We start from the raw sequence: 11867 nt of genomic DNA, 5'->3' as shown, positions 1-11867 counted from the left end.
CCAGTAACCCCAGTGCTCCCAGTAACACCAGTGCTCCCAGCGCTCCCAGTAACCCCAGCGCTCCCAGTAACCCCAGTAACCCCAGTGCTCCCAGGAACCCCAGTAACACCAGTGCTCCCAGTAACCCCAGTAACACCAGTGCTCCCAGTAACACCAGTGCTCCCAGGAACCCCAGTAACCCCAGTGCTCCCAGTAACACCAGTGCTCCCAGCGCTCCCAGTAACCCCAGCGCTCCCAGTAACCCCAGTAACCCCAGTGCTCCCAGTAACCCCAGTAACACCAGTGCTCCCAGTGCTCCCAGTAACCCCAGTGCTCCCAGTAACACCAGTGCTCCCAGTAACCCCAGTGCTCCCAGTAACACCAGTGCTCCCAGTAACCCCAGTAACCCCAGTGCTTCCCAGTCTGGGACCAGTGATCCCAGTAACACCAGTGGTCCCAGCGCTTCCCAGTCTGGGACCAGTTCTCCCAGTGCTCCCCAGTCTAGGACCGGTGATCCCAGTAACCCCAGTGCTCCCAGTGCTCCCCAGTCTGGGACCGGTGATCCCAGTAACCGCAGTACTCCCAGTGCTCCCGGGTGTGCGGCCAGTGCTCCCAGTGCTCCCAGTGATCCCGAGTCTGGGACCAATAACCCCAGTACTCCCAGTGCTCACAGTGATCCCAGTGCTCCCGAGTCTGAGACCAGTGCTCCCAGTGCTCCCAGTAACCCCAGTACTCCCAGTGATCCCGGGTCTGGGACCAGTAACCCCAGTGCTTCCAGTACTCCCAGTATTCCCAGTGCTCCCAGTGATCCCAGTACTCCCAGTGATCCCAGTGATCCCGAATCTGGGACCGGTGATCCCAGTGCCCTCAGTAACCCCAGTGCTCCCAGTGATCCCAGTGATCCCAAGACTGGGACCAGTGCTCCCAGTGCTCCCAGTAACCCCAGTACTCCCAGTGCTCCTGGGTCTGGGACCAGTAACCCCAGTGCTTCCAGTGCTCCCAGTGCTCCCAGTAACCCCAGTACTCCCAGTGATCCCGGGTCTGGGACCAGTAACCCCAGTGCTTCCAGTGCTCCCAGTGATCCCAGTAACCCCAGTATTCCCAGTGCTCCCAGTGATCCCAGTACTCCCACTGCTCCCAGTGCTCCCAGTGATCCCGAATCTGGGACCGGTGATCCCACTGCCCCCAGTAACCCCAGTATTCCCAGTGATCCCAGTGATCCCAAGACTGGGACCAGTGCTCCCAGTAACCCCAGTACTCCCAGTGATCCCACTAACCCCAGTATTCCCAGTGCTCCCAGTGATCCCAGTACTCCCACTGCTCCCAGTGCTCCCAGTGATCCCGAATCTGGGACCGGTGATCCCACTGCCCCCAGTAACCCCAGTATTCCCAGTGATCCCAGTGATCCCAAGACTGGGACCAGTGCTCCCAGTAACCCCAGTACTCCCAGTGATCCCACTAACCCCAGTATTCCCAGTGCTCCCAGTGCTCCCAGTGATCCCAGTACTCCCACTGCTCCCAGTGATCCCGAATCTGGGACCGGTGATCCCACTGCCCCCAGTAACCCCAGTATTCCCAGTGATCCCAGTGATCCCAAGACTGGGACCAGTGCTCCCAGTAACCCCAGTACTCCCAGTGATCCCACTAACCCCAGTATTCCCAGTGCTCCCAGTGATCCCAGTACTCCCACTGCTCCCAGTGCTCCAGTGATCCCGAATCTGGGACCGGTGATCCCACTGCCCCCAGTAACCCCAGTATTCCCAGTGATCCCAGTGATCCCAAGACTGGGACCAGTGCTCCCAGTAACCCCAGTACTCCCAGTGCTCCTGAGTCTGGGACCAGTAACCCCAGCGCTTCCAGTGCTCCCAGTGCTCCCAGTAACCCCAGTACTCCCACTGCTCCAAGTGATGCCAGTGCTCCTGGGTCTGGGACCAGTAACCCCAGTGCTCCCAGTAATCCCAGTGCTCCCAGAGATCCCAGTGGTCCCAGTAACCCCAATACTCCCAGTAATCCCAGTACTCCCAGTGATCCTGACTCTGGGACCAGTGATCCCAGTACTCCCAGTGATGCCAGGTTTGGGATCCCAGTTCTCCCACTACTCCTGAGACTGCTCCCAGTGCTCCCAGTACTGCCCCCAGTGCCCCCTCCCACCGCTGCCGGGGCTGGGCCAGTGCTCCCAGTGCTCCCACCCCAGTCTGGGACCAGTGCTCCCACTCCTCCCAGTGCTCCCGAGTCCGAGACCAGTGCTCCCAGCACTCCCAGTACTCCCTCACTGTCCCAGTATGGCCTGTCCCAAGACCAGTGCTCCCAGTGCTCGTAACATTGTCTGCGACACCAGCTTCCAGTACTCCCAGTGCTCCCAGTGCTCCCAGTGTTCCCAGTGTTCCTGGGACTGCTCCCAGTGCTCCCAGTGCTCACAGGACTGCCCCCAGTGTTCCCAGTGTTCCCAGTGCTCCCAGTGTTCCCAGTGCTCCCAGGATGGCCCCCAGTGCTCCCAGTGCTCACAGGACCACTCCCAGTGTTCCCAGTGCTCCAGTGTTCCCAGTGCTCCTGGGACTGCTCCCAGTGCTCCCAGTGCTCCCAGGGCCACTCCCAGTGTCCCCAGTGTTCCCAGTGCTCCCAGTGTTCCCAGTGCTCCTGGGACTGCTCCCAGTGCTCCCAGTGCTCACAGGACTGCCCCCAGTGTTCCCAGTGTTCCCAGTGCTCCCAGTGTTCCCAGTGCTCCCAGGATGGCCCCCAGTGCTCCCAGTGCTCACAGGACCACTCCCAGTGTTCCCAGTGCTCCAGTGTTCCCAGTGCTCCTGGGACTGCTCCCAGTGCTCCCAGTGCTCCCAGGGCCACTCCCAGTGTCCCCAGTGTTCCCAGTGCTCCCAGTGTTCCCAGTGCTCCTGGGACTGCTCCCAGTGCTCCCAGTGCTCACAGGACTGCCCCCAGTGCTCCCAGTGCTCCCAGTGCTCCCCATCCTCAACCCCACCACCCCTTCCCCCACCTCTGTGTCTCTGCAGCCCTGTCCCCGTGTCCCCATGTCCCCATGTCCCCGTGTCCCCATGTCCCCACCCCCGCACCCCAGCACTATGTCCCCACACTATGGGGGGGGTGGGGGCATCCGGGGGCCTTCCTGGCAGTGAAATCCCAACAGTGTGGGGACATGGGGACACGGGGACATGGGGACAGGGGGACACCGGGACACAGACATGGGGACACAAGACACAGGGACATGGGGACAGGGGAACACAGGGACATGGGACATGGGGACATGGACATGGGGACATGGGGACACGGAGACGTGGAGACATGGGGGACACAGGGACATGGGGACACAGGGACACAGAGACGAGGGGACATGGAGACATGGGGACATGGGGACAGGGGACAGGGGATATAGGGACACAGGGACATGGGGACACAAGACACAGGGACATGGGGACAGGAGAACACAGGGACACAGGACATGGGGACACAGGGACATGGGGACATGGATATGGGGACATGGGGGACATGGGGACATGGGGACACAAGACACAGGGACATGGGGACATGGGGACAGGGGACAGGGGATATAGGGACACAGGGACATAGGGACACAAGACACAGGGACGTGGGGACAGGAGAACACAGGGACACAGGACATGGGGACACAGGGACATGGGGACATGGGGGACATGAGGACATGGGGACATGGGGACACAGGACACAGGGACATGGGGACAGGGGGACAGGGGACACAGGGACGAGGGCACACAGGGACACAGCCCCCCCCTGGTGCAGCACTGAGGGGTCAGGCGCTGGCAGGGCCACTCGATGGCACCGGGGTGGGGGCACCCACGGCAGGGACACCCCCACCCCCGGCCTGGGCCCCCCCGCAGGCACTGGGCCCCTCCCCCTGCTGGGACCCCCCCACGCGCTGTCACCCCCCCCATCTGCAGGGGGACAGAGCCCAGCACTGGGAATCCCCCCCGTGGGACCCCCCAAACTGAGACCCCCCCCAGGCACTGAAATCCTCATCCCGTGGGACCCCCAAAAGCTGAGACACCCCCCCCCCCAGGCACAGCGAGTCCTCCCCGTGGGGACCCCCCCAAAACCGAGACCCCCCCCGGGCACTGAAACCCCCCCCTCAGTGGGGACCCCCCAGGCACTGGGATCTCCCCACAGGGACCCCCCCACTTTGTGCCCCCCCCCATGGGGCTCTGAGACGCCCTCAGGCCCCTCCTGCACCCACCCCGACTCTGCAGCACCCTGAGGTGCCCGGGGGTGGGGGTGGGGGGGTGATGACCCCACCGAGCACCCACAGCACAGGGGTCCATGGGGGAGCACCCCGTGGGGGGCGGGAGACCCTGCGGGGGGGCAGAACCCAGCCGGGTACCGGGGTGTCACCGGCACAGCCCCACTGCGGGGGGGTCTGGATCCGTGTGTCCCCCACCTCGGGGTCCCCCCCCGGCGGCTTTGATCCCCGAGGCACCGCGGGGGCGAACGAGCCCCGGCAAAGGACCCCTGTGGGGCCCCGAGGGAAGGGGCGGCCATGTCCCCCTCCCCGCAAGCATCGGGCACCCCCGGGGTGGGGAGGGGTCCCACAGCACCCACACAGCCAGGCCAGGCAGTGGGTGCCCCAGGAGCCCCCCGCCCGCTGGGGTCCGGATGGGTGGGTCTGTACCGGCTCACCGGGGCCTGCAACAGCTCACCGGGCCTGTAACGTCTCACTGGGGCCTGTACCGGCTCACTGGGCCTGTAAAGTCTCACTGGGGCCTGTACCGGCTCACCAGGCCTGTACCAGCTCACTGGGCCTGTAACAGCTCACCAGGGCCTTTACCGGCTCACCAGGGCCTGTAACAGCTCACCGGGCCTGTAACGGCTCACTGGGCCTGTAACGGCTCACCGGGCCTGTACCGGCTCACCAGGGCCTGTAACGTCTTACCAGGGCCTGTAACAGCTCACTGGGCCTGTACCGGCTCACCAGGCCTGTAACGGCTCACCGGGGCCTCTACCGGCTCACTGGGCCTGTAACAGCTGACCAGGGCCTGTACCGGCTCACCGGGCCTGTAACGTCTCACCAGGGCCTGTAACGGCTCACCAGGGCCTGTAACGGCTCACCAGGGCCTGTAATGGCTCACTGGGCCTGTAACGGCTCACCAGGCCTGTACTGGCTCACCAGGCCTGTAACAGCTCACCGGGCCTGTAACGGCTCACCGGGCCTGTAACATCTCACTGGGGCCTGTACCGGCTCACTGGGCCTGTAAAGTCTCACTGGGCCTATAACGGCTCACCAGGCCTGTACCGGCTCACCAGGCCTGTACCGGCTCACCAGGGCCTGTAACGGCTCACTGGGCCTGTACCGGCTCACCAGACCTGTAACGGCTCACCGCGGCCTGTACCTGCTCACTGGGCCTGTAATGCCTCACCGGGACTGTAACGGCTCACCAGGCCTGTACCAGTTCACCAGGCCTGTACTGGCTCACTGGGCCTGTAATGGCTCACCAGGGCCTGTAACGGCTCACCAGGGCCTGTACCAGCTCACCGGGCCTGTAACGGCTCACCAGGGCCTGTACCAGCTCACCGGGCCTGTAACGGCTCACCAGACCTGTAACGGCTCACCAGGGCCTGTACCAGCTCACCAGGGCCTGTACCGGCTCCCCAAGGCCTGTACAGGCCCACCATGGCTGCACGGGCTCACTGGGGCTCACTGAGCCTGTGCCAGCTCTCAGGGTTCACCCGTTACCGGAGCTGCTGCCGGCACACTGGGTTTAACAGGTCATACTGGGTCATACTGGGTTACTGGGCTGGTACCAGCTCACCAGGACTTTACTGGCTCACCGGGGCCGTACCAGTTCAACAAGCCCATACCAGCTCCCCGCGACCATACTGGTTCACTGGGACCATACTGGCTCACCAGGACCACACCGGCACACCGGGGCTGTGCCGGGGCGCGGGCGCTGGTGCCAGGTTTGGGGGTGCGGACGCCCCCCCCCATCCCGGGCCGCTCCCCCCAGGCCGCGTGGCCGGTGCCAGGGACGGGCCCCACGCGCCGCGCGGCCCCACGGCGGATAAAGGCGCTTTGTGCCGGGGCGCGGCCGTGCCAGGGCGCCCCCACACCGGGGCCGGGGCCGCAGGGGCTTCGTGGCCCCATGGCCAGCAGCCCCCCCCGACCCCCGTGAGCGCCCCGACGCTGCCAGCCGGCCCCGCGGGGGGATGGGGAGGGGGCCAGCCCCCCCCCACCCCGGTGGGACCCCCCGGCCCCCGCGCGCAGCCCCTGACACCGGAGCCGGGTGCTGCCCCCCCACCCTGCGGCCCCTTAATCCAGGGAACAAAGGGGCATTGAGCCGCCCCGGCCAGAAAGGGGCCCTTGTTCGGGCTGCGGGGGGCGGGGGTGTGCGCGGCCGCGATGGGACCCCCCCGCCTCCGTCCCGAAACCCGCGGGTCTGGCTGGGGGGGGCTGTGCGGGTCGGGGGGTGGGCGGGGGTCCCCCCGGGGAGCGGAGGCTGGGGCAGCCCGGGGGGACCCCAGGAAGGGGGGTGGGGGGGGTAAAAGGGGCGCCCAGCACCCCCAGTATGCCCAGTGTGTGCTGGAGGGTCCCAGCTAGGGGTCTGGGGGTCCCCAGAGCTGTGACAACTGTGGTGCTGAGTCTGGGGGTCCCCAAAGTGGCGCTGGGGGTCCCGGCCGTGCCCTTGGGGTCCCCAAAGTGGTGCTGGGGGTCCCGGCTGTGCCTTTGGGGTCCCCAAAGTGGCGCTGGGGGTCCCGGCCGTGCCCTTGGGGTCCCCAAAGTGGAGCTGGGGGTCCCGGCTGTGCCCTTGGGGTCCCCAAAGTGGAGCTGGGGGTCCCGGCTGTGCCCTTGGGGTCCCCAAAGTGGCGCTGGGGGTCCCGGCCATGGCTCTGGGGTCCCCGCAGCAGCGCGGGGGGGGTCTGGCTTTGGGGGTCCCCGCAGCAGCAGCAGCAGAACGGCCCCTCGGGTGACTCGGGCCGGGTGGTGCCGGTGAGGACCCGCAGTGCTGGTGCCCGGTACCCGATACCCGGTGCCCGGTGCCCAGTACCCGGTGCCCGGTGCCGGTTCAGACCCGCAGTGCCGGTGCCCGGTACCCGATACCCGGTGCCCGGTGCCCAGTACCCGGTGCCCGGTGCCGGTTCAGACCCGCAGTGCCGGTGCCCGGTACCCGATACCCGGTGCCGGTGCCGGTGCGGAGCCGCAGTGCCGGTGCCGGTGCGGCGGATTGGCTGGCCCGGGGCCACCTGGCTCCTCCCCAGCCCCATGCGGCTATAACGGCCCCGGGCGGCGCCGGTCCGGCTCCCGCAGCGCCGCCAGCCCCGGACCGCAGCCATGGCCGTGCCCCGCAGGTGAGCCCGGGGGGGGGGCGGCGGCGGCAGCGGGGACCCCCGGTACCGCGGAGACCCCCGGGGACCCTGCTGGCCCCGGCACGGGGGAGGGAAACGGGAGCACCGGGACCCCGACACAGGGTCCCGGGGGGCTTCTCTCGGTAGAACTGGGGGGGTCCCGGGAGGCGTCTCGCAGCAGGTTGGGGGGGGGGGTCATCTCCCAGCAGAACTGGGGGCGCTTCTTCAGCACAACTGGGGGGTCCCGGGGGGCCTCTCCCATCATGGGGTGTCCTGGGGGCATCTCCCAGTAATACTGGGGGGTCCTGGGGGTGTCTCCAGTGAAACTGGGGGGTCCCGGGGGGCTTCTCCCAGCAGCGCTGAGGGGTCCCAGGGCCTCTCCCAGCATAACTGGGGGGTCCTGGGGGGCCTCTCTCGTCATGGGGTGTCCTGGGGGCATCTCCCAGTAATACTGGGGGGTCCTGGGGGCGTCTCCAGCAGAGTTGGGGGGTCCCGGGGGGCTTCTCCCAGCAGCACTGAGGGGTCCCAGGGCATCTCCCAGTAATACTGGGGGGTCCCAGGGGGCCTCTCCCAGCAGAACTGGGGGGTCCTGGGGGGCATCTCCCAGCAGCGCTGAGGGGTCTGGGGGGGTCGCTGGGGTGTCCCCAACCCGCTGGCCCGTGGCAGTGCCACCCCGTACCCCAAACCCCGCCGCTCCCCGCTGGGCCAGGGGGTCCCCCAGCACCTCCAGTGCCGCAGACTCACGGCCCCCACTTAGGCCCAGCTCAGCCACAGGCGGGGATGGGGACACGGCGGGGGGTGCAGGAGCCAGGGAGGGGACCCCAGGAAGGGATGGGGGGGGGTGGGCAGGTGTACTCTGGGGGTTCAGGGGTCCCCAAATGTTGCGTCTCCTCCGCAGGGCCCCGCCGCTGGCCGTGCTCCTCGTCCTGGTCCTGGCCGCCGCGACGGCCGATGGTAGGGGGGGGGACTGGGGGCACCCCCAGGGGAGGGGTCCCAGCGGGTGCTGCCACCCTTGGGGGGGGATCCCCGTCTTTCTGCAGGGAGGGGGTTCAGGCTGTGTTCACCCCGGGGTCTCCTGTGAACCCCCCGCCCCGGTCCCTGATCCCCCAGGGCAGTGGGGTCCGGGATGTGCCCCCCCCCTCCCCAGCCCTGCTCTGCCCCCCCCCCTTGTGTCCCCACAGAGCCCGCGAGCACCCTGGACGTGGCCCTTTCTGCAGAGGGACAGACACCAGGTAAGGGGGTGGGGGGGCTGGATTTGGGGGGACCCTGCCCCACGCAGCCCCCCCCAAGCCTCCCCCGGCCGGGAGCTGGGTCCTGCCGGCTCTGTGCCTCAGTTTCCCTCCCGGCCAAGGCCTGGGGTGGGTGTGGCGGGGGGGGGGTGTTGTGCTAGCAGTTGGGGGGCAGAATGTGGGTGCCAGAATGTGGGTGCCATGGGGCTGACCCCCCCGCCCCATCTCTTCCAGAGCCCGTCAGCCCCGCCAAGCTGGAGGCCTCCGGAGAGAGTGAGCGTGGGGACGGGGGACCCCGACGGGGACACGGCCCTTGGCGGCGAGTGGATGGGGGGGACACACACACCCCCCCGGGGTCTCTGCCCCGCCCCCCCTCCACCCCTCTTGACACCCCTGTTCTCCCCCAGGTGATCTGACCACCTCGGCGCAGCGCCTGGGCAAAGGTAGGGCTGGGGGCGAGATGGCACAGACAGACCCCCCCACCCCCCTACCCCCCCCCCCCCCCGTGCATGGGGACCCTCCAACGTGGGTCCAGCCCCCCCCCCCGTGCAGAGGGACCCTCCAAGATGGGCCCAGCCCCCCCCCCCCCGTGCCCACCCCCTCTCCCGCAGGTTTGACCTCCGTCAGCTTCGAGGGCGCCGAGCGGCCGCCGCCGGACGAGGCGACGCGGGAGTCCCTGGGCAGCGACTCCTCCAGCCTCGACGCCCTCAACAGCGGCTCCTTCAGCGCCGACGCCCTCACCGGGGAGGCCCGGGGCGGTGGGTACCCTGTGGGTGGGGGTCCTGGGGGGGTCCCCGCTGGGCGCTGACCCCCCCTCCCCGTGCTCTCTGCCCTCTTGCAGCTCCCGTCGTCGATGTCCCTGCTCAGTCCAACGAGTCGGAGGAGGGTGAGGCCCCGGCACAGCGTGTGTCCCCCCCCCGCCCCCCCAACCTCCCTGTGCTGCCCCCGACCCGGCTGAGCATCCTTTGGGGGTCCCACCCCAGGGATGCAGCGCGGGGGGGGGGACACACACGACACCCCTGAGCTGGGGACATGGGGCCACCCTTGGGGAGGGGCCATGTTGGTGCAGACCCTGGGGTGCCCCGTTATCCAGGGGTGCCCCATCAGTTGGGGGTGTAGCGTGAGCCAGGGGTACCCCGTTATCGCGGGGGCCGTGGGGTGGGGGGGTGGGGGCTACGCTGGCTCCTGCCCCCCCCCCCCGCCATCTCCGCTTGCCCGCAGGCGTGGACCACGACGTGGACTCGGAGGAGGCCCTGGCGTCCCAAGGTGACATAAGGGGTGGGGTGGGGGCACGGGGGGGGTGGGAGCGCTGCTGGGGATGGGGGGGGCGCATGGATGGGGGGGGTCGGGCAGGTGAGGGCTGACGCAGCCTCCCCCCGCCCCCCACTTCCCCAGGGATCTGAGACAGCGGAGCCTCGCTGGAGCCGCCTCCTGGGACACCGTCCTCTGCCGCGCTCCCCTGCTGCCTCCCCCCTCCTCCTCCCTGCCTCGGCTCCCCCCGTGCCCCCCCAGGCCCCCCCGCAGCCCCACGGCGCAGCCTGCACCCCGTGGCGGGGTGATCCCCATCTCCACCCCCCCTCCCCAGTTCCGCTCGGACCCCCACACCACTGGGGGTTCGCTGGGGGCTGCCCGGGTGGGGCAGGGGCCGGGGAGGTGGCCGGACCCCTCCCCGTGCCCCCCCCTAGGGTTGGGGGCTGCGAGCAGAGCAGCCCCACCCCGGCTGTCAGCACCCCTCTTCCCCCCCCCCCCCCCCCCCAATAAAGGTCCCTGCAGCAGCCGCGTGGTGTGGTGGAGGGGGGCTGCTGGCCCCCCATGGCCGCCGGACCCACTGCGCCACCTGTGGGGCAACGTGGGGGGGGTGCAGGGGGGTGCAGGATGGAGGTACCGCCCCCCCCGGCAGGGAGCTGGGGGTCAGAAGGACCCGGCTGGCCGGGGAGCAGAGATGGGGGGTGCTGGGGGCAGCCCCCCCCCGCCATGGGGCTCCCCCCGAGTCCATCCTGCAGCCGTAAGAGGAGCCCCCCCCGGTCCTGGCACCGTCCCCTCCCCATCACCCCCCTGCGCCTCAACACCGGGCCCCAAGCTGGGACCCCCCCACATCACGCCGGGGAGCCCCCGCCAACGCAGCGCTTGTTAACGGGCTCTTCTGCCAACACCTTTAATGAGGGGGTTAAACCCCGTCCCCAACAGCCCCCCCTGGCGCTAATCCCCCCCCCCCCAAGGCCCATTTTTCCCCCCAGCAGCAGCTCCCGAGGCCGCCCTGCGCCTGCTCCCGCTGCCAGAAGTGAACACGGGTTCAAAAAAACCCCGATTAGGAGGAAATTTGGGAGGTTTGGGGTGCCAAAAAAAAAAAAAAAAAAATCTACCAAGGGCTCTTAAAGACCCGGGTCCCACCTCCGGCGCAGGGGCCCCAGGGTTGGGGGTTGCTGGGAGGTGATGAAACACCCCGGGGAATTAACACCGGGTGTTGGTTTCTCCCGCACGCCGCGGCGGTGGCTACTGGCACGGCCGCGCTTGGGGCCACCCCGCGGCACCTTCCCCGTGTCCCTGCGCCCCGTTTTTTTCTGGGCCCCGGGAGCCGTTTAGTTGCTCCCCCCAGGCCGAGCGCAACCGGCTCTCGGCACGTCCCTCCCCCTCATCGGCGTCGTGTCCCTTCCCTCCGGTACCTGCGATCTAAAAAGCTAAAAAAAAAAAAAGCGCTTTTTAATGATTTTAATGGCCCACTGGGGTCCCTACGCCGGCGGAGGTGGCCCCCCACGGTGCCTCCCCGCTCCCACGGGGCTCAGCCCAGCCTTGACTCCATCCGCCGGGATTTTCTCAACCATTTTCCAGCATTCGCAGGGATCTGGGGGGGGGGGGCAACGCCCCCCAACAGTGCGAGGGGTGGGATGGAGGTTTGCGAGGGGCCACCCCCGTGTTAGGAGACCCCCCCCAGAAGCTCCTGGGCTAAACTGGGGGCTCCCCATTGGTGTCCACTCCCACCATCCTCCCCACGGTGATGGGAATCACCTGGGGCCCCCCCCAGCCCCATTTCCATGGCGCAGCCCCTCGGTGGGACCCTCTCCCGGCCGGTCGCCCCGGGGCCGAGTGTGGTTCCTCAGGGGGGGCCCCGTGGCTCCAGTTACCGTGCGAAGGGGACGCCGGCGCCTTCGGCGGCGGGTGAGGAATTACGGGGTGGGGGGAAGTTTCCCGTGGCGGCGCTCAGCCCCGCTGGCCATTTCCCTCGTTAGCCAGGGTGAGATCCCGCGAGCGGCCGTGGCGTCACACACAACCATCTGTTGGGTCGTTACAGCTCGCCTGGGGCGAGGGGCTCCTGCAGCCCTCGGGGGGGACACCCCGGCC

This window comes from Strix aluco, chromosome 1 (assembly GCF_031877795.1).
Source record: "Strix aluco isolate bStrAlu1 chromosome 1, bStrAlu1.hap1, whole genome shotgun sequence".
Classification (NCBI taxonomy): Eukaryota; Metazoa; Chordata; class Aves; order Strigiformes; family Strigidae; genus Strix; species Strix aluco.
This window is presented reverse-complemented; position numbering follows the sequence as displayed.